The sequence below is a fragment of the Ranitomeya imitator genome, chromosome 1, assembly GCF_032444005.1.
Source record: "Ranitomeya imitator isolate aRanImi1 chromosome 1, aRanImi1.pri, whole genome shotgun sequence".
Taxonomy (NCBI): Eukaryota; Metazoa; Chordata; class Amphibia; order Anura; family Dendrobatidae; genus Ranitomeya; species Ranitomeya imitator.
The window spans coordinates 1,167,409,146-1,167,434,964 of NC_091282.1; positions in this window are offsets into that span (position 1 = coordinate 1,167,409,146).

Sequence of the window (25,819 nt, forward strand, 5' to 3'; positions counted from 1 at the left end):
GTCCTGAGTACGGTGACACCCCATATGTGGAGGTAAACCACTGTTTGGGCACATGGGAGAGCTCGGAAGGGAAGGAGCACCGTTTGACCTTTCAATGCAAAATTGACAGGAATTGAGATGGGACGCCATGTTGCGTTTGGAGAGCCACTGATGTGCCTAAACATTGAAACCCCCCACAAGTGACACCATTTTGGAAAGTAGACCCCCTAAGGAACTTATCTAGAGGTGTGGTGAGCACTTTGACCCACCAAGTGCTTCACAGAAGTTTATAATGCAGAACCGTAAAAATAAAAAATCATTTTTTTTCACAAAAATTATCTTTTCGCCCCCAATTTTTTATTTTCCCAATGGTAAGAGAAGAAATTGGACCACAAAAGTTGTGGCACAATTTGTCCTGAGTACTCTGATACCCCATATGTGGGGGTAAACCATTGTTTGGGCGCATGGGAGAGCTCGGAAGGGAAGGAGCGTCATTTGACCTTTCAATGCAAAATTGACAGGAATTGAGATGGGACGCCATGTTGCGTTTGGACACCCAACGATGTGCCTAGACATTGAAACCCCCCACAAGTGAAACCATTTTGAAAAGTAGACCCCCTAAGGAACTTATCTAGATGTGTGGTGAGCACTTTGACCCAATAAGAGCTTCACAGAAGTTTATGATGCAGAGCCGTAAAAATAAAACAAAATTTTTTTCCCACAAAAATAATTTTTTAGCCCCCAGTTTTGTATTTTCCTGAGGGTAACAGGAGAAATTGGACCCCAAAAGTTGTTGTGCAATTTGTCCTGAGTGCGCTGATACCCTATATGTGGGGGAGAACCAGCGTTTGGGCGCATGGGAGGGCTCGGAAGGGAAGGCGCGCCATTTGGAATACAGACTTAGATGGAATGGTCTGCAGGCGTCACATTGTGTTTGCAGAGCAACTAATGTACCTAAACAGTAGAAACCCCCCACAAGTGACCCCATATTGGAAACTAGACCCCCCAAGGAACTTATCTAGATGTGTTGTGAGAACTTTCAGCCCCCAAGTATTTCACTACAGTTTATAACGCAGAGCCGTGAAAATAAAAAAAAAATTTCCCCTCAAAATTATTTTTTAGCCCCCAGTTTTGTATTTTCTCGAAGGGTAAAACGGTTTTACTTTTTCAATGCAGAATTGGATGGAATTGAGATCGGTCGCCATGTCGCGTTTGGAGAGCCCCTGATGTGTCTAAACAGTGGAAACCCCCCAATTATAACTGAAACCCTAATCCAAACACACCCCTAACCCTAATCCCAACGGTAACCCTAACCACACCTCTAACCCAGACACATTAATCCTAATCCCAACCGCAAATGTAATCCAAACCCTAACCCTAACTTTAGCCCCAACCCTAACTGTAGCCTTAACCCTAACCCTAGCCCCAACCCTAGCCCTAACCCTAGCCCTAACCCTAGACCCAACCCTAACCCTAGCCCTAACCCTAGCCCTAACCTTAGCCCTAACCCTAGCCCTAACCCTAGCCTAAACCCTAATGGGAAAATGGAAATAAATAAATTTTTTTAATTTTTTAATTTTTCCCTAACTAAGGGGGTGATGAAGGGGGGTTTGATTTACTTTTATAGTGGGTTTTTTAGCGGATTTTTATGATTGGCAGCCGTCACACACTGAAAGACGCTTTTTATTGCAAAAAATATTTTTTGCGTTACCACATTTTGAGAGCTATAATTTTTCCATATTTGAGTCCACAGAGTCATGTGAGGTCTTGTTTTTTGCGGGACGAGTTGACGTTTTTATTGGTAACATTTTCGGGCACGTGACTTTTTTGATCGCTTTTTATTCCGATTTTTGTGAGGCAGAATGACCTAAAACCAGCTATTCATGAACTTCTTTTGGGGGAGGCGTTTATACCGTTCCGCGTTTGCTAAAATTGATAAAGCAGTTTTATTCTTTGGGTCAGTACGATTACAGCGACACCTCATTTATATCTTTTTTTATGTTTTGGCGCTTTTATACGATAAAAACTATTTTATAGAAAAAATAATTATTTTTGCATCGCTTTATTCTGAGGACTATAACTTTTTTATTTTTTGCTGATGTTGCTGTATGGTGGCTCGTTTTTTGCGGGACAAGATGACGCTTTCAGCAGTACCATGGTTATTTATATCCGTCTTTTTGATCGCGTGTTATTCCACTTTTTGTTCGGCGGTACGATAATAAAGCGTTGTTTTTTGCCTCGTTTTTTTTTTATTTTCTTACGGTGTTTACTGAAGGGGTTAACTAGTGGGACAGCTTTATAGGTCGGGTTGTTACGGACGCGACGATACTAAATATGTGTACTTTTATTGTTTTTTTTTTTTTTATTTAGATAAAGAAATGTATTTATGGGAATAATATATATATATATTTTTTCATTATTTAGAATTTTTTTTTATTTTTTTTACACACTTGGAAATTTTTTTTTTTACTTTTTTACTTTGTCCCAGGGGGTTGACAATACAGATCGGTGATCTGCCAGTTTGCACAGCACTCTGACAGATCACCGATCTGTCAAACAGCGCTGCAGCGTTACCAAGTGCCTGCTCTGAGCAGGCACTTGGTAAGCCACCTCCCTCCCTGCAGGACCCGGATCCGTGGCCATCTTGGATCCGGGACTTGCTGCAGGGAGGAGGTAAGAGACCCCCGGAGCAATGTGATCACATCGCGTTGCTGCGGGGGTCTCAGGGAAGCCCGCAGGGAGCCCCCTCCCTGCGCGATGCTTCCCTGCACCGCCGGCACATCGCGATCATCTTTGATCGCGGTGTGCCGGGGGTTAATGTGCCGGGGGCGGTCCGTGACCGCTCCTGGCACATAGTAACGGATGTCAGCTGCGATAGGCAGCTGACACCCGGCCGCGATCGCGCTGGACGTAATATTCCGTCCTTGGGAATTAAGGCCCACCCCACATGGACGGAATATTACGTCCAATGGCAGAAAAGGGTTAATTGAAAAAATGACACAGATTCCTTTACTGAATCTTAATTAAACCATACTCATGTCATCGCACATTCTTGAAAACCAGTTTTACTAAGGCCGACACCTGATGATTACAGACCACAGCTGTCAGTTTTGCGTGGCTGGTTATGAAAAATACAAGGGAATTTTTTTTATTTAGGTGTCTGCACCTAATTTGTGCTGTTTTGGCAGTTTTTGGGCCCCCTTAAGATGTTGTCTATGTATTTTGTTTTGCCTCCCACTGATTGCAGTGGGGTTCAGGTATGTTCGACAAACCGTTCGGTGAAGATGTTCGGCAAACAACCGTGCGTTCGCTAAACTGAACCGAACCTTGAAATGTTCGCTTATATCTAACGTTGAGTCATAACTAGGATTCCTCTCTTGTTCACAATCTCATCATAAATGCATTGCACAAGATACAATATAATACTGGAATTCTTGCAATGCTATTTACACAATCTTTAGTAATCTCCTTAAAGACCATATCCACATGTCTTGCAAAGCTGATACTTAATAGTTTAACCCTTCATTTATGCTTCAATTTTTGTTTCTGTGATGGTACTTTTATCTTTAAGGCCACGATTAAAGGTGGCTTTCCCTTTGCTGACTTTTTATTTGCAAATATAATTATTTCCATTCATCTTTCATATTCAATAAATGGATGGTTAATGCACTTTGGATAATAAGGCTTTGTGAACAACAATAAGAAATAGCTTTTTATAGAAAATACTCAGTATTCCGTGTACAGTATTTATGGTATATACTTATGTACTATGCTTCAGTGCTCAGAGCTGCTAAAGCTGATGTCACTAAGCCAACAGCTAACAATAAAAATTCCCTACTGTGAAAAAAGTGTATAATAAAACAGAACGGGAGCTTCGTATTGTATTTAATTTTCATTGGTCAATAACTAAAGGGTTTATGCAAGAAGCGCAGAGGAACCTGTCATATGAAGGATTTTGTAATGTGATGGTCCTACTTGTGAATGAATGTATGACTTAAACATTCTACTATATATGCACATATTGACATATATAATAATTTTCTGAAAATAGCAACATTTGTGACACTGGTTTTAAAAGAGAAAGTGATTAGGGGAAAATAAAGCCCAACCATGGCATTTGAATCTCAGCAAATTTTGGTACAAGGCTAATGATGATTTGGATAAACCTGGTCTGCATACACTTAAATCCAGAAATATTTGGACAGTGACATGATTTTTTGCCATTTTAGTCATTTATCAATACATTTTCAAGATACAGTTATACAATTAATATGGGCTTAAAGTGCAGACTCTCAGCTTTAATGTGTGGATATTCACATCCTAATGGGAGTAAGGGCTTGGAATTTCAGCTCTTTAATATGTAGTTACTTCTTTTTAAAGGGACCAAATATATTTGGAAAATTATCTCAAATGCTCTTTAATGGGCTGCATGGGTTATTCCCTCATTGATTAATTAGTTAAGCAGATAAAAGGTAAAGGTACCTTCACACTCAGCGACGCTGCAGCGATACTGACAACAATGTTGCGCTTAGTAACCCGATGTTTACCATGGTTACCAGCGTAAACGTTAAAAAAACAAACACTACATACTTACCTTCAGCTGTCTGTCCTCCAGCGCTCTGCTTTCCTCTGCACTGTCAGCGCCGGTCAGCCGGAAAGCAGAGCGGTGACGTCACCGCTGTGCTTTCCGGCTGGCCGGCGCTGACACAGGATGCAGGAGGAGTGCAGAGAAGCAGAGCGCCAGGGACAGACAGCTGAAGGTAAGTATGTAGTGTTTGTTTTTTTAACGTTTACGCTGGTAACCATGGTAAACATCGGGTTACTAAGCGCGGCCCTGCGCTTATTAACCCGATGTTTACCCTGGTTACCAGTGAAAACATCGCTGGATCGGCGTCACACACGCCGATCCAGCGATGTCAGCGGGAGATCCAGCGACGAAATAAAGTTCTGGACTTTCCTCAGCGACCAACGATCTCCCAGCAGGGGCCTGATCGTTGGTCGCTGTTACACATAATGATTTCCTTAACGATATCGTTGCTACGTCACAAAAAGCAATGATATCGTTGACGATATCGTTATGTGTGAAGGTACCTTTAGTAGCTGATTCCAGTTATGATGTTTGCATTTGAAAGCTGTTGCTGTGAACCCACAACATGTGGACAAAGGAGCTCTGATGGATATTTGCACAATCATTTCCATGATGAAGAAAAAACCCTTCACAACATCCACCAATGTGAAGAACACTTTTCAGGTAGTAGAAGTTTCAGTGTCTAAATCTACCATAAAGAGAAAACTTCATTAAAGCAAATACAGAGTGTTTATCACAAAGTGCAAACCATTAAGTAGCTTTAAAAATAGAAATGCCATATTAGACTTTGACAAAAAAAACATCTAAAGAAGCCAGCCCAGTTCTGGAAAAGCATTCTATGGACAGATGAAACTAATATCAACCTGAAACAGAATGATGGGAAGAAGAAAATATGGAGAAGTCTTGGAATGACTAGTGATCAAAAGCACAAAGGGTTCTCTATAGTATTAAAAATGAACACCTTATGGTAAAGTTTGTTTTTTTAAACCAGAAAGTCTACACTTCAATTTCATCTAGTTTGTTTCATTTCAAATTAAAAATAGTGGCACGTAGAGCCCAAATCAAGAATATTGTGTCACTGTCCAAATATTTCTGAACGTAACTGTTTATCAAGCTGAGGTAGCATAAACATTGGCCCTTATTCATCTAGACCGGTGTGGTTCACGCTGGTCTTGATTAGGGGCCATGATGGAATGTGATGCCTGATTCATTAAGAGGTGCACATCTATTAGTGAAACAGATGCGTCTTAACCCCTTCATGACCCAGCCTATTTTGACCTTAAAGACCTTGCCATTTTTTGCAATTCTGACCAGTGTCCCTTTATGAGGTAATAACTCAGGAACGCTTCAATGGATCCTAGCGGTTCTGAGAATGTTTTTTCGTGACATATTGGGCTTCATGTTAGTGGTAAATTTAGATCAATAAATTCTGTGTTTATTTGTGATAAAAACAGAAATTTGGCGAAAATTTTGAAAATTTCGCAATTTTCACATTTTGAATTTTTATTCTGTTAAACCAGAGAGTTATGTGACACAAAATAGTTAATAAATAACATTTCCCACATGTATACTTTACATCAGCACAATTTTGGAAACAAATTTTTTTTTTTGCAAGGAAGTTATAAGGGTTAAAATTTGACCAGCGATTTCTCATTTTTACAACGAAATTTACAAAACCATTTTTTTTAGGGACCATCTCACATTTGAAGTCAGATTGAGGGGTCTATATGGCTGAAAATACCCCAAAGTTACACCATTCTAAAAACTGCACCCCTCAAGGTGCACAAAACCACATTCAAGAAGTTTATTAACCTTTCAGGTGCTTGACAGCAGCAGAAGCAACATGGAAGGAAAAAATGAACATTTCACTTTTTAGTCACAAAAATGATCTTTCAGCAACAATTTTTTTATTTTCCCAATAGTAAAAGGAGAAACTGAACCACGAACGTTGTTGTCCAATTTGTCCTGAGTACGCTGATACCTCATATGTGGGGGTAAACCACTGTTTGGGCGCACGGCAGGGCTTGGAAGGGAAGGAGCGCCATTTGACTTTTTGAATGAAAAATTGGCTGCACTCTTTAGCGGACACCATGTCACATTTGGAGAGCCCCCGTGTGCCTAAAAATTGGAGCTCCCCCACAAGTGACCCCATTTTGGAAACTAGACGCCCCAATGAACTTATCTAGATGCATAGTGAGCACTTTAAACCCCCAGGTGCTTCACAAATTGATCCGTAAAAATGAAAAAGTACTTTTTTTTCACAAAAAAATTCTTTTAGCCTCAATTTTTTCATTTTCACATGGGCAACAGGATAAAATGGATACTAAAATTTGTTGGGCAATTTCTCCTGAGTACACCGATACCTCACATGTGGGGGTAAACCACTGTTTGGGCACATGGTAAGGCTCGGAAGGGAAGGAGCGCCATTTGACTTTTTGAATGAAAAATTATCTCCATCGTTAGCGGACACCATGTCGCGTTTGGAGAGACCCTGTGTGCCTAAACATTGGAGCTCCCCCACAAGTGACCACATTTTGGAAACTGGACCCCCCAAGGAACTTATCTAGATGCCTAGTGAGCACTTTAAACCCTCAGGTGCTTCACAAATTGATCCGTAAACATGAAAAAGTACTTTTTTTTTCACAAAAAATTTCTTTTTGCCTCAATTTTTTCATTTTCACATGGGTAATAGGATAAAATGGATCCTAAAATTTGTTGGGCAATTTCTCCCGAGTACGCCGATACCTCATATGTGGGGGTAAACCACTGTTTGGGCACACGGCAGGGCTCGGAAGGGAAGGCGCGCCTTTTGACTTTTTGAATGGAAAATTAGCTCCAATTGTTAGCGGACACCATGTCGCATTTGGAGAGCTGTTATGATATGGTAATTCAGTACCACAATGGGCATAGAAGTCAAAGCACATACAGTGACCTGACAATAACCCAAAAACATAGAACGAGGTCTGAGACGTGGGAACTCTGCTGACCGCAATCCCTAATCCTCTTCAACCACACTAGAGGCAGCCGTGGATTGCGCCTAACGCTCCCTATGCAACTCGGCACAGCCTGAGAAACTAGCTAGCCTGAAGATAGAAAATAAGCCTACCTTGCCTCAGAGAAATACCCCAAAGGAAAAGGCAGCCCCCACATATAATGACTGTGAGTTAGGATGAAAAGACAAACGTAGAGATGAAATAGATTTAGCAAAGTGAGGCCCGACTTTCTGAACAGAGCGAGGATAGGAAAGGTAACTTTGCGGTCAACACAAAACCCTACAAACAACCACGCAAAGGGGGCAAAAAGACCCTCCGTTCCGAACTAACGGCACGGAGGTACACCCTCTGCGTCCCAGAGCTTCCAGCAAGCAAGAAAAAACAAACAAGCAAGCTGGACAGAAAAAAACAGCAAACAAATAGCAAAAGCAGAACTTAGCTATGCAGAGCAGCAGGCCACAGGAACGATCCAGGAGGAAACAGGTCCAATACTAGAACATTGACTGGAGGCCAGGATCAAAGCACTAGGTGGAGTTAAATAGAGCAGCACCTAACGACTTCACCACATCACCTGAGGAAGGAAACTCAGAAGCCGCAGTACCACTCTCCTCCACCAACGGAAGCTCACAGAGAGAATCAGCCGAAGTACCACTTGTGACCACAGGAGGGAGCTCTGCCACAGAATTCACAACAGAGAGCCCCTGTGTGCCTATGCATTGGAGCTCCCCCACAAGTGACCCCATTTTGGAAACTAGACCCCCCAAGGAACTTATCTAGATGCATACTGAGCACTTTAAACCCCCAGGTGCTTCACAGAAGTTTATAACGCAGAGCCATGAAAATAAAAAATAATTTTTCTTTCCTCAAAAATGATTTTTTAGCCTGGAATTTCCTATTTTGCCAACGGTAATAGGAGAAATTGGACCATAAATGTTGTTGTCCAGTTTGTCTTGAGTACGCAGATACCCCAAATGTGGGGGTAAACCACTGTTTGGGCGCACGGCAGGGCTCGGAAGGGAAGGCACGCCATTTGGCTTTTTAAATGGAAAATTAGCTCCAATCATTAGCGAACACCATGTCGGGTTTGGAGAGCCCCTGTTTGCCTAAACATTGGAGATCCCCCATTTTGGAAACTAGACCCCCAAAGGAACTAATCTAGATGTGTGGTGAGCACTTTGAACCCTCAAGTGCTTCACAGAAGTTTATAACGCAGAGCCATGAAAATAAAAAAAAAAAAATTATTTTCTCAAAAATGATTTTTTAGCCCGCAATTTTTTATTTTCCCAAGGGTAACAGGAGAAATTTGACCCCAATATTCATTGTCCAGTTTCTCCTGAGTACGGTGATACCCCATATGTGGGGGTAAACTACTGTTTGGGCACATGCCGGGGCTTGGAAGTGAAGTACTGAAGTTTTGAAATGCAGACTTTGATGGAATGCTCTACGGGCGTCACGTTGCGCTTGCAGAGCCCCTGATGTGGCTAAACAGTAGAAACCCCCCACAAGTGACCCCATTTTGGAAACTAGACCCCCCCAAGGAACTTATCTAGATATGTGGTGAGCACTTTGAACCCCCAAGTGCTTCACAGACGTTTACAACGCAGAGCCGTGAAAATAAAAAATAATTTTTCTTTCCTCAAAAATGATGTTTTAGCAAGCAATTTTTTATTTTCACAAGGGTAACAGGAGAAATTGGACCCCAGTAATTGTTGCGCAGTTTGTCCTGACTATGCTGGTACCCAATATGTGGGGGTAAACCACTGTTTGGGCACACGTCGGGGCTCGGAAGGGAGGGAGCACCATTTGACTTTTTGAATAAAAGATTGGCTGGAATCAATGGTGGCGCCATGTTGCGTTTGGAGACCCCCTGATGTGCCTAAACAGTGGAAACTTTTTCAATGTAAACCTATGGGAAACAAAACTCACTGTACATATGCTGCAGAAAAACTGCACAGAAACGCAGCGGTTTACATTCAGCAGCATGTCACTTCTTTCTGCGGATTCCACAGCGGTTTTACAACTGCTCCAATAAAAAAATCGCAGTTGTAAAACCGCAGTGAAATGCGCAGAAAAACCGCGGTAAATCCGCGATAAATCCACAGTGGTTTAGCACTGCGGATTTATCAAATCCACTGCGGAAAATTCCACAGAGGACCAGAATACGTGTGCACATACCGAAACCCTAACCCTAACCCTACCCCTAACCCTACCCCTAACCCTAACCCTACCCCTAACCCTACCCTTACCCTACCCCTACCCCTAACCCTAACCCTAACCCTAGTTCTAACTCCAACCTTAGTGGGGAAAAAAAATTATTTATTTTATTATTGTCCCTACCTATTGGGGACAAAGGGGGGGGGGGTCATTTACTGTTTTTTTTGTATTTTGATCACTGTGATAGGTTTTATCACAGTGATCAAAATTCACATTGGAACGAATCTGCCGGCCGGCAGATTCGGCGGGCGCACTGCGCATGCGCCCGCCATTTTGGAACATGGCGGCGCCCAGGAAAGAAGACGGATGGACCCCGGAAGGCTCGGTAAGTATAAGGGGGGAGATCAGGGCACGGGGGGGAGTCAGAGCACAGGGGGGGTGGATCGGAGCATGGGTGGTTGGATCGGTGTGCGGGTGGGTGGATCGGTGTGCGGGCGGGTGGATCGGTGTGCGGGCGTGTGGATCGGTGTGCGGGTGGGTGGATCGGTGTGCAGGGGGGTGGATTGGAGCACGGGGGAGCGGACAGGAGGACGGGGGAGCGGAGCACAGGACGGAGGGGAGCGGACCACAGATCGGAGGGCTGGGGGGTGATCGGTGGGGTGGGGTGGGGGCACAAAAGTGTTTCCAGCCATGGCCGATGATATTGCAGCATCGGCCATGGCTGGATTGTAATATTTCACCAGTTGTTTAGGTGAAATATTACAAATCGCTCTGATTGACAGTTTCACTTTCAACAGCCAATCAGAGCGATCGTACCCACGGGGGGGGGGTGAAGCCACCCCCCCTGGGCTAAACTACCACTCCCCCTGTCGCTGCAGGCCGGGTGAAATTGGAGTTAACCCTTTGACCTGGCCTGCAGGAGCCCAATCCGGCCATGACGCATATGCTGCGTCACAGGTCGGATTGGCACGGGTTTTCATGACGCATACGCTGCGTCAAAGGCCGGGAAGGGGTTAAAAGGGGCATGTGTCTACTTTTACCTTTGGAAGTAAAGGTCTAGATTTGCACACTTAATATACAAGGTTGGTGCCACCGAGGAAAAAAACAAGATAATGTTCATATAGTAACCTCGGGTACACATTAAGTAGGGAAGTCAGGTTGCAATTGAAAAAAAGGTTTATTTAATCAAATTCAAATCCAGGTTTCACAGCCAAGGATAAACAGAAGAGAATTTTTTAGCAGAAGCGAATATCCCAACGTTTCGGCTTAATTAGCCTTTATCAAGGGTGCATTCTGCATAGTTGAAGACACAAACCTGGGACAAGCCGCATGTTTGTGTCTTCAACTATGCAAAATGCGCCCTTGATAAAGGCTAATTAAGACGAAACGTTGGGATCTTCGCTTCTGCTAAAACAATCTCTTCTGTTTGTCCTTGGTTGTGAAATCCATTACTTGAATTTGATGAAATAAACCTTTTTTCAATTGCACCGTGTCTTCTCTACTTAATCTACTTTTACCTTGCCACAAATCTTACTTCACTCTCAGACTGGAGTAATATTTCTGGAGTAATGTACGCCGCACTTTTTCATGATTTAGACAAGCTGTCGTCACCACGCCCTGTCTTGACCCGGTCCCGTCCAACTATTCTATTTTGGCAAAGCTGTGTTGGGCAAATATGTTGTGAGTTTTCAAAGTGTTTTGCCCCAAATATTTGGTGCAATCACTTCGATGAATCAGAGCCGTTGGGTTTAGATTTTAAACACCTATTCTTATAAGTTGGGATCAATAGTCTGCAAATCAAAAATATCTTATGTGCCCCAAAAAGGTATAAATAAAAAGTATGCTCCCCATGCAAAAACAAAGTGTAACACATGTCCAAGGAACAAAAAAAAATGTAAAAAATGTTATGGGTTTCAGAAAATGCTGACATTAAAGCATTTTTAATGTAAACTTTTGATTACTTTCTCAAAATTAAATTTTAAAAAATCAAAGCAAGCTTGGTATCGCTGTTATGAATCTTGCCTTGGAAAATCATAATGACAGGTCATTTTTATCAGACAATGAAATACGTAAATAAAACTCCCCCAAAAATGGAGGAATTGTCTATTCGCTGCATCCCAAACTTTATCCTCCCCATCCAGAAGGGGAGGAGAGGAGTGACATCACACCCATGTGGGTAGATCCTGCCCACATTTACTACAGCCGCAATGTGAGATAGGAATACGATTACGTAAATATGGGCAGTATCATGTCAAATTTCAGCGGCTTATCCTCCTAATGTTTCAAAGTTAAAAATATAAAATAAAATAAAAATTAAAAGTTTTAATATCATTAAATATATTTTTAAAAAATATAAACATTTATACTTTAGATTTTTCAATTGTTGAAAAAAGTTTTTAAACACATTCCCTTTAAAGATGTAAAGGGCTTGTCTCTCTAAAAGAAACATCTTTTTACATGAATTTGATCATAGCAGCAGCCACTATAAGGGAAATGTAGCATTCTCTCTCATAGTGAATCCAACAAGATAGGACGAAAAAGTAAATGGCACTCACCAAGTTCTTTCTTCTATGACGTCCATATGACATTTTTAGTGGTGGTTATCCATACAGGGCAACTCCTTTAAAAAATTAGAATTTTTTTAAATGTGAAATTATATTTACTACTGTTTTATTTCATTTTCTATGAGATTAAAGCTTTTTTTTTCCTGTAACATCATATGTCATTGAAATGTCACCAAAATCTTCACCTCAGTGTGACATGAAGCAATAAGCATGCATTGACATTTTAAGCGTTTTATAATATTACTGTCGAAAATTTAACTGTTTTAAATAATAATGAATGTACACTAAATATTACTTGTATCTTGCATTCATCACTACTTTTCTCCTCAGCAGGCTCTGCGTCTATTTTTCAGTTGTTTCTGAGCTAGAGGGGGGAGACCAGTTGCTGAAATATCTTTCACTGGGCTACTCCATAAATTTCAATAGGCAGCTATAATTCAAGCCCTCAATGACCTAGTAAATCATCTTATCTTAAAGAGGACCTTTCAGCAAATTTTTCATGTTGAACTGGACATACTGTACAGTATAATAGTGGCTGTAGAGCGGAATAAAACATTTTTTTTTTATTTTGCCTCTCCTTTGTATAGATATTGGAAATCAAAGTATTTGGCTCCTAATGAGTTAATAAGCATGGAAGGGAAAGGAAAAAATGGAAGTCATCTCACCACATCCAGGAGCGCCTTGCTGCATCAGGTGAAGCGGCACGGAGCCATCCCAGTCCAGGACGTGAAAATGTAAAAAGAAAGAAGGAGGTCCTCCAGCGGCAAATGTCCACTATATAAATTGATGATCCTGTTAGAATAAAAAACTGCCTTTTATTGTATCAACATAAGAAATATAAAACCTTTTTAAATATTGCTCATGTTAATACAGAAAAAGGCTTTTTTTATTCCAACCGGATCATCAATTTGCAGCTAGAAGACCTCCTTCTTTCTTTTTCTAATTAGTTAATGTTTATATTTACAAGTGGGTGTTATAAGACAGTTTTCACTGGGGGTGTGTACTTCTACTCCTTGTATGATGCTGACCAATTGTAAGCAAGCAGCAACACTCAAAAGAAAGAACACAACCCCACTATAGCTTAAACAAGTTTCTCAGGGTGTAATCACACTTATGACTGCCGTGCAACTTGTACTCACTTCATTACATCTCACACAGGAGCAGTCGGTTCTGGGCTAACTGTGTGTGAGATGTAATGACAGTCTGCTCTGATCTCACTGCAGAGTGAGTACAAGTTGAGCACAACAGACATAAGTGTAATTACTGATATTTCTTTGGACAGGCAATGTGAGGGGAGGTGCAGTACAGTGGAGTTGGCATTTCTGGAAGATTTCCCACGGGGAACGTATCTGAAAAGCGTAAGTCATCTGTACTTTCTAATCATCCAGGTGGTTAGACCAGGAGATCAGGGCTGTCTGTCACACATCTCACACACTGAGAAACCTGCTCTAAGCTACTGGGGCGTGCACTTTTTCTGATGTGTTACTGGCTGCTTATGATTGGTCAGCATCATAGAGTGGGAAGAAGTACAGGCTTCCAGTGAAAACTGTTTGATAGAACCCTCTTGCATTTAGCATAAGTTAACTCACTGGGTTCCGAATAATTTGATTACTTTATTGATATCTCCCACAGAAAGGCGAAAATAAAAGAAATAAAATAAAAAAATGTTATTTTCTGTTCTGCATCCACTATTGCATCAGGTGTCCAGTTCAACATGAAAAAATTGATGAAAAATCCTGATTAAAAAAAAGACAGATTGTAGCTGTTTTTCAGAGTAAATGATGAGTTCAAAAGACAGAGGGGGAAAAGTGACTCAAAAACGGACAAAGAACCATTTTTCTCTGTTACAATATACTGTAATTGCAAAGTTTTTTGTATTCGCTTGCATTATTGATGTATGCAAAGTTTGTGGAAAGGACACTGGACAAGTTTTATCTACGCAAAATAATAAAAAAGAAGCCATTTGCCCTATTGATTGCTCCCATTTTGGAGCACTTATTTTTCACTTTTGATTTGCAAGTATCATGGCATAGTCACTTCTAAAACTCTAATTACAACATGTATGGCCAAATACAATTTTTCCCAAAATAGGTGTCAAAAGTTAGTTTAGGAAAAACTCTGAGATCATCAAATAAAACTCCCCCCAGAGTAAAATCACAGAAAGAGGTCATAGAGTTTATTCACAAAAATTATTCAATTTATTGATACAAACACATTTAAAATTATATCAAATCAGAGTAGCACTAACAAAAATAGGAAAAATTTGCGGAATAATAAACCAAGGTATAGCTAGGAATCACAGTTCAAACTTGCACATAGAGAACCAGTGCCAGGTTATGTATAAGGCACTAAAGAAAAGATCACAGCTGCATAAGCGTTCCAAATTGTCCCATACAAAGTCATACTCTAGTGAGATGGAACCTTAAATGCAGTAGCGGTATCTTAGAAGGTGCAGTCGTGCATAATGTGCAAGGTAAGCAAAAAGAAAGGTACATGTGCATAAGCTATAACTCACATGGTATTAATAAGATGGACCCCGGCCTGTTCCTAGCTATACCTTGGTTTATTATTCCCAAAATTTTTCCTGCTTTGGTTAAAACTACTCTGATTTGATGTAATTTTAAATGTGTTTGTATCAATAAATTGGATAATTTTTGTGAATATACTCTATGACATCTTTCTGTGATTTTACACTCAGGGGGGTTTTGTGGTGTATAACATGTATGGCCAACAAATTGTGAGCTATTTTTCAAACTAGCCAAATATCTCCCTCCTCACTACACATTATGTAGTATTTGTTCTGTAACATAATGAAAAGGACTAAATAGACATGTGGAAACCCTATAATATAATAATAATAATAATGTTATTTATATAGCGCCAACATATTCCACAGCACTTTACATTATAGAGGGGACTTGTACAGACAATAGACATTACAGCATAACAATAAACACATTTCAAAACAGATACCAAGAGGAATGAGGGCCCTGCTCGCAAGCTTACAAACTATGAAGAAGAAGGGGAGACACGAAAGGTGGATGGTAACAATTGCTTTTGTTGTTCGGACCAGCCATAGTGTAAGAATTGGGTGTTCATGTAAAGCTGCATGAACCAGTTAACTGCCTAAGTATGTAACAGTACGGACACAGAGAGCTATTAAATGCATAAAGTGTAGGAGAACATGATGCGAGGAAGCTGATTATGGTTTAAGTTTTTTGAATGGACCACACAGGATAGTTAGGTTAATGCGTTGAGGTGGTAGGTCAGTCTGAACAAATGCGTATTTAGGGCATACTTAAAACTGTGGGTACTGAGGATTAATCGTATAAACTTGGGTAGTGCATTCCAAGAATTGGTGCAGCACGTGAAAAGTTTTGGAGACGGGAGTGGGAGATTCTGATTATTGAGGATGCTAACCTCAGGTCACGGAGAGCATGGGTAGGGTGGTAGGCTGAGACCAGAGAGGAGATGTAGGGTGGTGCTGAGCCATGGAGTGCTTTGTGGATGAGGGTAATGAGTTTGCACTGGTTTCTTGAGTAGATGGGTAGCCAGTGTAATGACTGGCACAAGGTGGAGGCATCGGTGTAACGGTTGGTGAGGAATATGATCCTGGCTGCAGCATTAAGGACAGATTGGAGCGGGGAGAGTTTGGTAAGAGGGAGGCCGATTAGTAGAAAGTAACAATAGTCCAGACTAGAGTTGAGCGACCTTGACCTTTTTAGAGTCGAGCCGGGTTTCGCGAAACCCGACTATCTCAAAAGTCGGGTCGAGTGAAATCGGCCGATTATGACGTAAAGTCGGGATCGACCGAAACACGAAACCCAATGCAAGTCAATGGGGCAGCATAGTCGGCAGTGAGTGGGGGCCAGGAAAACACCTAGAGTGCCCATTTTAATGTCAAAACCATCCATTCTTCTTAATGAAGCTTGTCAAGCGTAATTTACCTTATAATAATTGGAAGGCATTTGAAATTGGGGGTCATTTGGCTAAAGTTGTGGTGGGTAGGGCTGGTTCAAGTAATTAGTGGGCCCAGGAAATCTGGACCACGTCACGGCAGTGGAGCAGGGAGAGGTAAGTATTTCAACTTTGCAAGTGCTGTGAACCTGAGCAAGCAGGGGGGGCCCACTCGTTGGCATTGGCACTGGCACAGGGCCCCTCAAAGTACAGCGGTGTGTTTGCACGGCGGGGGCGCCTCCCACCGGCAGCAACACTTTTGCGTACTATGAGAGGCCCTGTGCCAGTGACGTCGCCAACTAGTATTCCTCCCCCCACCTGATGAAGGAACCTGCACTTTCATCTGCACCTTCCTCTTTGTCCCCGTGTAAGGTGGTATGGTATGCGGGAAGAGCAACCTGACTTTCAGCAGGGTCACAATGTTGTTGTGTAGCGTGCACGGGGAATGTTGCGTTATGGGTCAATGTACCAGCAGACTCATCTATCACTGGCTGGGCAATGGGCAGGATGAGGAGGAAACACAGATATAGGCCCAAAGAATAAAGTTGGCTAAATGCAGTTCAAAATTGGTAACACAGGAATAACCAGGGGGCATTGCAGTGGAGGACAACTGGAATGAGAGGCTGACACAGAGAGTAGGCCCAAATCAGTAAGTAGTCGAAATGCAGTTCAAAATTGGCAACCGTAGTAAACAGGCGGCACAGCTTTGTTCAGTGGAGGAGAACAGCAAGGAATGGCAGACACCGATAGTAGGCCCCAACCCAACTAGTAGGCCAAATGCAGTCTAACATTAACAACTACTTAACGAGCGCCTGAAAACGGAATTTCAGGACAGGAAACCAGGAGAACAGCAAGGAGTGGCAGACAACGATAGTAGGCCCCAAACTAACTAGTACGCCAAATGCAGTTGTTCCGTTTAACCACAATTTAATGAGAGCCTGAAGATAGAAGTTCAGGAAAGGCAACCTGGAGAACACCTTGGAGTGGAACACACCATCTCTCTACACCCCATACCCAATTTGTAGGCCTAATGCAGTGTAGTTTCCAAGAACTACTAAACGAGAGCCGGAAGATCGAAGCTCAGGAAAGGCAACCTGGAGAACACCTTGGAGTGGAACACACCATCTCTCTACACCCCATACCCAATTTGTAGGCCTAATGCAGCGTAGTTTCCAACAACTACTAAACGAGAGCATGAAGATCGAAGCATTGGCGAGGAAACCTGGGGAACACCTTGGAGTGGAACACACCATCTCTCTACACCCCATACCCAATTTGTAGGCCTAATGCAGCGTAGTTTCCAACAACTACTAAACGAGAGCCGGAAGATCGAAGCTCAGGAAAGGCAACCTGGAGAACACCTTGGAGTGGAACACACCATCTCTCTACACCCCATACCCAATTTGTAGGCCTAATGCAGCGTAGTTTCCAACAACTACTAAACGAGAGCATGAAGATCGAAGCATTGGCGAGGAAACCTGGGGAACACCTTGGAGTGGAACACACCATCTCTCTACACCCCATACCCAATTTGTAGGCCTAATGCAGCGTAGTTTCCAACAACTACTAAACGAGAGCCGGAAGATCGAAGCTCAGGAAAGGCAAATTGGAGAACACCTTGGAGTGGAACACACCATCTCTCTACACCCCATACCCAATTTGTAGGCCTAATGCAGCGTAGTTTCCAACAACTACTAAACGAGAGCATGAAGATCGAAGCATTGGCGAGGAAACCTGGGGAACACCTTGGAGTGGAACACACCATCTCTCTACACCCCATACCCAATTTGTAGGCCTAATGCAGCGTAGTTTCCAACAACTACTAAACGAGAGCCGGAAGATCGAAGCTCAGGAAAGGCAACCTGGAGAACACCTTGGAGTGGAACACACCATCTCTCTACACCCCATACCCAATTTGTAGGCCTAATGCAGCGTAGTTTCCAACAACTACTAAACGAGAGCATGAAGATCGAAGCATTGGCGAGGAAACCTGGGGAACAACTTGGAGTGGAACACACCATCTCTCTACACCCCATACCCAATTTGTAGGCCTAATGCAGCGTAGTTTCCAACAACTACTAAACGAGAGCCGGAAGATCGAAGCTCAGGAAAGGCAACCTGGAGAACACCTTGGAGTGGAACACACCATCTCTCTACACCCCATACCTAATTTGTAGGCCTAATGCAGTGTAGTTTCCAAGAACTACTAAACGAGAGCCGGAAGATCGAAGCTCAGGAAAGGCAACCTGGAGAACACCTTGGAGTGGAACACACCATCTCTCTACACCCCATACCCAATTTGTAGGCCTAATGCAGCGTAGTTTCCAACAACTACTAAACGAGAGCATGAAGATCGAAGCATTGGCGAGGAAACCTGGGGAACACCTTGGAGTGGAACACACCATCTCTCTACACCCCATATCCAATTTGTAGGCCTAATGCAGTGTAGTTTCCAACAACTACTAAACGAGAGCCGGAAGATCGAAGCTCAGGAAAGGCAACCTGGAGAACACCTTGGAGTGGAACACACCATCTCTCTACACCTCATACCCAATTTGTAGGCCTAATGCAGCGTAGTTTCCAACAACTACTAAACGAGAGCCGGAAGATCGAAGCTCAGGAAAGGCAACCTGGAGAACACCTTGGAGTGGAACACACCATCTCTCTACACCCCATACCCAATTTGTAGGCCTAATGCAGTGTACTTTCCAACAACTACTAAACGAGAGCCGGAAGATCGAAGCTCAGGAAAGGCAACCTGGAGAACACCTTGGAGTTGAACACACCATCTCTCTACACCCCATACCCAATTTGTAGGCCTAATGCAGTGTAGTTTCCAACAACTACTAAACGAGAGCATGAAGATCGAAGCTCAGGAAAGGCAACCTGGGGAACACCTTGGAGTGTAACAAGCCCTCTCTTTACACCACGGAAGGGCTGATTCTTAGGAAGGAAGGCTGTCGGAAAGAAGCAGGGCGCGTCCGAGGGTGATTATATTCTTATTAGGTATATACTCACCCTCGGACGCGCCCTGCTTCTTTATTTGTAATGAATGTTTATTTGCAATGTTGTTTTGACTTACTCTATTTTTTTGGTAAATAATGATTTTATTATTTTCATTGTTTTGCATCTTCTTGGCAATAATATAAAGAAGACGCGACAGGACAACACTCGGTGGATGCCATATCTGTGTTTTAAATTGAAAAAAACTTTCAGTTAACTACTTGCAGGAGAAAGTTATTGTAGCTGGTGGCCATTTTTAGTACTGTACCAGATTTTTGTTGTATGTGTTTGTTTTTAATGTTAAAATGTCTGCATTTGATATCTCTCCAGTATTTTCTTTTTTATAAGCAAAATACTTATTTTTATATTTTCTGATGTTGGTTCAAGGGGTACACGGGCAGCAGTAGACAGGTCAGTGGAGGCCTAGTGGAAGGAGGGACCGCAGACAGGCTTCGAAGCCCTAACATAATAAATTGGGTGGGCTGTAGGAAATTTAAAATTGGTTCCAGGGGAACCCGGGCAGCAGTAGACAGGTCAGTGGAGGCCTAGTGGAAGGAGGGACCGCAGACAGGCTTCGAAGCCCTAACATAATAAATTGGCCTGGCTGTAGGCAATTTACAATTGGTTCCAGGGGAACACGGGCGGCAGTAGACAGGTCAGTGGAGGCCTAGTGGAAGGAGGGACCGCAGACAGGCTTCGAAGCCCTAACATAATAAATTGGGCTGGCTGTAGGCAATTTAAAATTGGTTCCAGGGGAACCCGGGCAGCAGTAGACAGGTCAGTGGAGGCCTAGTGGAAGGAGGGACCGCAGACAGGCTTCGAAGGCCTAACATAAGAAAAATGTCAATACAATGGTATTGACAGTGCCAGGCATTGAAGGATGTCAGCGCATACACTAAACATTGGTGGAGCTGTGAGAGAAAATTTTGCAAGTGGTAGAGCACTGTTTGACCTGGGGGGGGACTGTCTTGTGGCCGGCGGTACAGGCCCAGGGCCCCTCATATTACAACGGTGTGTCTGACGTTGGGTGCGCACCACCACCGCCAGACACTTTATTGTACTATGAGGGACCTAGTGGCAGTGCCGTCGACCAAAAGCGGGCACACCCACCTCTTCAGACAAACAGTACTCTCACGGGTGCTGGCGCCAAGTGGCGATACCACGGCCCCGTGTGGGGACTTTGGCCATTTAGGGAGGTGTTAACATGTCGGATGCTGGACAATCAGGTGCTGCAAATTACGAGATTGGAAAAGTCATTCAGAATAGTCCACAGGCAAGACCTTTACATAGGAAAGCTAGGTGTCAGCCGGGCAAGGTGGGGCAAAAGATTTCGAAATCCAGTTGTGGTTCATTTTAATGAAGGTTAGATCATCTACATTTTGGATAGCCAGACGAGTCCTTTTTTCTGTTAGTATTGAACCTGCAGCACTGAATACTCTTTCTGATAGGACACTAGCTGCCGGGCAAGCAAGCTCCTGCAATGCATATTCTGCCAATTCTGGCCAGGTGTCTAATTTTGATGCCCAGTAATCAAATGGGAATGACGGTTGAGGGAGAACATCGATAAGGGATGAAAAATAGTTAGTAACCATACTGGACAAATGTTGTCTCCTGTCACTTTGAATTGATGCTGCAGTACCTGTCCTGTCTGCGGTCATAGCAAAATCACTCCACAACCTGGTCAGAAAACCCCTCTGGCCAACGACACTTCTGATTTCTGCCCCTCTAACACCTCTGGTCTGCTGGCCCCTGCAGCTCGTGTTAGAACGATTACGGGCGCTGTGTGCAGGGAATGCCAGAAGCAAACGGTCAACAAGAGTTGATTGTTTGGTTGCTAATATTAGTTCCAAGTTCTCATGTGGCATTATATTTTGCAATTTGCCTTTATAGCAAGGATCAAGGAGGCAGGCCAACCAGTAATCGTCATCGTTCATCATTTTTGTTATGCGTGTGTCCCTTTTGAGGATACGTAAGGCATAATCCGCCATGTGGGCCAAAGTTCCAGTTCTCAAATCTGTGGTTGTGCTTGGTTGAGGGGCAGTTTCAGGCAAATCCACGTCACTTGTGTCCCTCCAAAAACCAGAACCCGGCCTTGCCGCGCCAACTATTTCCACTGGCCCCAGAAAAGCTTCCTCATTAAAAATATAATCATCCCCATCATCCTCCTCGTCCTCCTCCTCCTCTTCGCCCGCTACCTCGTCCTGTACACTGCCCTGGCCAGACAATGGCTGACTGTCATCAAGGCTTTCCTCTTCCTCAGCTGCAGACGCCTGATCCTTTATGTGCGTCAAACTTTGCATCAGCAGATGCATTAGGGGGATGCTCATGCTTATTATGGCGTTGTCTGCGCTAACCAGCCGTGTGCATTCCTCAAAACACTGAAGGACTTGACACATGTCTTGAATCTTCGACCACTGCACACCTGACAACTCCATGTCTGCCATCCTACTGCCTGCCCGTGTATGTGTATCCTCCCACAAAAACATAACAGCCCGCCTCTGTTCACACAGTCTCTGAAGCATGTGCAGTGTTGAGTTCCACCTTGTTGCAACGTCTATGATTAGGCGATGCTGGGGAAGGTTCAAAGAACGCTGATAGGTCTGCATACGGCTGGAGTGTACGGGCGAACGGCGGATATGTGAGCAAAGTCCACGCACTTTGAGGAGCAGGTCGGATAACCCCGGATAACTTTTCAGGAAGCACTGCACCACCAGGTTTAAGGTGTGAGCCAGGCAAGGAATGTGTTTCAGTTGGGAAATGGAGATGGCAGCCATGAAATTCCTTCCGTTATCACTCACTACCTTGCCTGCCTCAAGATCTACAGTGCCCAGCCACGACTGTGTTTCTTTCTGCAAGAACTCGGACAGAACTTCAGCGGTGTGTCTGTTGTCGCCCAAACACTTCATAGCCAATACAGCCTGCTGACGTTTGCCAGTAGCTGCCCCATAATGGGAGACCTGGTGTGCAACAGTGGCAGCTGCGGATGGAGTGGTTGTGCGACTGCGGTCTGTGGACGAGGTCTCGCTTCTGCAGGAGGACGAGGAGGAGGAGGAGGGGGTGCGAATGGCTACAGCCAACTGTTTCCTAGACCGTGGGCTAGGCAGAACTGTCCCAAACTTGCTGTCCCCTGTGGACCCTGCATCCACAACATTTACCCAGTGTGCCGTGATGGACACGTAACGTCCCTGGCCATGCCTACTGGTCCATGCATCTGTTGTCAGGTGCACCTTTGTGCTCACAGATTGCCTGAGTGCATGGACGATGCGCTCTTTAACATGCTGGTGGAGGGCTGGGATGGCTTTTCTGGAAAAAAAGTGTCGACTGGGTAGCTCGTAGCGTGGTACAGCGTAGTCTATCAGGGCTTTGAAAGCTTCGCTTTCAACTAACCGGTAGGGCATCATCTCTAACGAGATTAGTCTAGCTATGTGGGCGTTCAAACCCTGTGTACGCGGATGCGAGGCTAAGTACTTCCTTTTTCTAACCATAGTCTCGTGTAGGGTGAGCTGACTGGAGAGCTGGAGATCGTGGAACTAGCGGGGGTGCCGGTGGACATGGCAGACTGAGAGACGGTGGGAGATGGTATTGTTGCCGCCGGTGCCCTAGATGCAGTGTTTCCTACTACGAAACTGGTGATTCCCTGACCCTGACTTCTTTGGCCTGGCAAAGAAACCTGCACAGATACTGCAGGTGGTGCAGAAAATGGTGGCCCTACACTGCCGGAAGGGATGTTGCGTTGATGACTAGCTTCATTGGCCGAGGGTGCTACAACCTTAAGGGACGTTTGGTAGTTAGTCCAAGCTTGCAAATGCATGGTGGTTAAATGTCTATGCGTGCAACTTGTATTGAGACTTTTCAGATTCTGCCCTCTGCTTAAGGTAGTTGAACATTTTTGACAGATTACTTTGTGCTGATCAATTGGATGTTGTTTAAAAAAATGCCAGACTGCACTCTTTCTAGCATCGGATACCTTTTCAGGCATTGCAGACTGAGCTTTAACCGGATGGCCACGCTGTCCTCCAACAGGTTTTGACTTTGCCACGCATTTTGGGCAAGATACGGGCCCGGCAGATGGATCCTGTTGCGATGTTGATGCCTGCTGCGGCCCCTCCTCCTCCGCTTCAGAACTGCTGCCGCCTGCACCCTGTTTCCCCAATGGCTGCCAATCGGGGTCAAGAACTGGGTCATCTATTACCTCTTCTTGTAGCTCGTGTGCAACTTCGTCTGTGTCACCTTGTCGGTCGGTGGTATAGCGTTCGTGATGGGGCAACATAGTCTCATCAGGGTCTGATTCTTGATCAGCATTCTGCGAGGGCAATGTTGTGGTCTGAGTCAAAGGACCAGCATAGTAGTCTGGCTGTGGCTGTGCATCAGTGCACTCCATGTCAGATTCAACTTGTAATGGGCATGGACTGTTAACTGCTTCACTTTCTAAGCCAGGGACGGTATGTGTAAAGAGCTCCATGGAGTAACCCGTTGTGTCGCCTGCTGCAGTCTTCTCTGTTGTTGTTTTTGCTGAAGAGGACAAGGAAGCGACTTGTCCCTGACCGTGAACATCCACTAACGACGCGCTGCTTTTACTTTTACCAGTTTCACGAGAGGAGGCAAAAGAGCTGGAGGCTGAGTCAGCAAGATAAGCCAAAACTTGCTCTTGCTGCTCCGGCTTTAAAAGCGGTTTTCCTACTCCCAGAAAAGGGAGCGTTCGAGGCCTTGTGTAGCCAGACGACGAACCTGGCTCCACAGCTCCAGACTTAGGTGCAATATTTTTTTTCCCACGACCACCTGATGCTCCACCACTACCACTACCCTCATTACCAGCTGACAATGAACGCCCCCGGCCACGACCTCTTCCACCAGACTTCCTCATTGTTTTAAAAACGTTACCAAACTAACGGTATTTGTTGCAGTCACACAACTTACACGGTGAGCTATAACTTCAGTATGATTTAGCTACCCCTTTACAGGTGGGTGAGACCACAACGAAAATCAGGCACAATGTTACACACTCTGTTGTTGGTGGCAACAAATGAGAGAGATGCCACACACGCAGGACTGTCACTGAAGCGCAAATGTAAATATTAATCTCCCACTGATTTGTGTTGTTTTTTTTAAAAAAGGAGACTTTAGAAAAAAAAAAAATGATTTTTTAAGGAAGAATTTATAAACCAAATAAAATGAAATGATTTTTTCAGGGAGAATTTAGAAAACAAATTAAAAAAAAATAGGCTTTGTAGGGCCCACTGAGTGAGACAGGACGCACACAGGAGTCAGGAGTGGCACACAAGCCCAGAGGTCAATATTTATCTCCCACTGATTGATTTAGTGATTTTTTCAGGTAGATTTTGGAACCCAAATCAAGCAAAAAAATTAAGAGGCTTTCTATGGCCCACAATTGGAGAGAGAGAGATGGCACACCCAGGAGTCAAGACTGGCACAGAAGCAGAAAGGGCAATATTAATCTCCCACTGATTTGATTTTTTTTTTTTTTTTCAGGGAGACTTTAGAAAAAAAAAATACAAAAAAAATGATTTTTTTTCAGGAATAATTTAGAAACCAAATAAAATAAAATGCTTTTTTCAAGGAGAATTTAGAAAACAAATAAAACAAAAAATAGGCTTTCTAGGGCCCACTGAGTGAGAGAGGACGCACACAGGAGTCAGGAGTGGCACACAAGCCCAGAGGCCAATATTTATCTCCCACTGATTGATTAAGTGATTTTTTCAGGTAGATTTTGGAACCCAAATCAAGCAAAAAAATTAATAGGCTTTCTATGGCCCACAATTGGAGAGAGAGAGATGGCACACCCAGGAGTCAAGACTGGCACACAAGCAGAAAGGGCAATATTAATCTCCCACTGATTTGTTTTTGTTTGTTTTTTTCAGGGAGACTTTAGAAAAAAAAAATACAAAAAAAATGATTTTTTTTCAGGAATAATTTAGAAACCAAATAAAATAAAATGCTTTTTTCAGGGAGAATTTAGAAAACAAATAAAACAAAAAATAGGCTTTCTAGGGCCCACTGAGTGAGAGAGGACGCACACAGGAGTCAGGAGTGGCACACAAGCCCAGAGGCCAATATTTATCTCCCACTGATTGATTTATTGATTTTTTCAGGTAGAATTTAGAACCCAAATCAACCAAAAAAATAAATAGGCTTTCTATGGCCCACTATTTGTGAGAGAGATGGCACGCTCAGGACTGGCACACAAGCCCAGAGGCCAATATTAATCTCCCACTTTTTTTTTTTTTTTCCAGGGAAAATTTATAAACCCAATAAAAAAAATAATAAATAGGCTTTCTATGGCCCACTATCTGAGAGAGAGAGATGGCACGCTTAGGACTGGCACACAAGCCCAAAGGCCAATATTAATCTCCCACTGATTGATTTATTGATTTTTTCAGGTAGATTTTGGAACCCAAATCAAGCAAAAAAATAAATAGGTTTTCTATGGCCCACTGAGAGATGGCACACACAGGAGTAAGGAGTGGCACACAAGCCCTGAGGCCAATATTTTTCTCCCACTGATTGATGTAGTGATTTTTTTCAGGTAGATTTTAGAACCCAAATCAAGCAAAAAAATAAAT